This window comes from Penaeus monodon, chromosome 34 (genome assembly GCF_015228065.2).
Source record: "Penaeus monodon isolate SGIC_2016 chromosome 34, NSTDA_Pmon_1, whole genome shotgun sequence".
NCBI classification, from domain to species: Eukaryota; Metazoa; Arthropoda; class Malacostraca; order Decapoda; family Penaeidae; genus Penaeus; species Penaeus monodon.
The window spans coordinates 18263649-18264092 of record NC_051419.1 but is presented as its reverse complement, the minus strand read 5'-3'; the positions used below and the strand labels follow the sequence as shown (position 1 = coordinate 18264092).

The 444-nt window shown below is 28.2% G+C and overlaps 1 protein-coding gene across 1 annotated transcript in view; it reads left to right on the top strand.

The window, feature by feature from the left end:
- LOC119594624 (zinc metalloproteinase nas-4-like) overlaps positions 1 to 444 on the top strand; it is a gene marked incomplete in the record, with an annotated part of 4595 nt that overhangs the window by 791 nt on the left and 3360 nt on the right.

Here is a 444-nt window from a genome sequence, read left to right as displayed (position 1 = left end):
ATCAGTATATATTTACCCTTACAAAAAAGAATAATTGTGACATTCGAAGTAAGGACACATTAAAAATATTAAGGTACTTCTTTTACCGAGATTTCGATTTATTTATCAAAGCTATATCTTTTCACAGACTATCATTAAAAAACACCATAACCCGCACTTTATTTTACCCATTGGGGTGAATTAGATATGGAAGGATACATGCTTTTTTGAAAATATTTGTATGTTATGAAATGACAGAATGTATGTAAGAATAAACATACACACAAATATACAATTTTCCAACACACAAGATGGACACTAAACATCAACAACAATACATACTATACACACTAGTATGATATATACATATCACAAGAAGTTACACCCACAACCCACATCACAATATTATATACCTTTTCTGATTTCGTTTATTTCTACATTATATATGATTAAGATATGATGAAA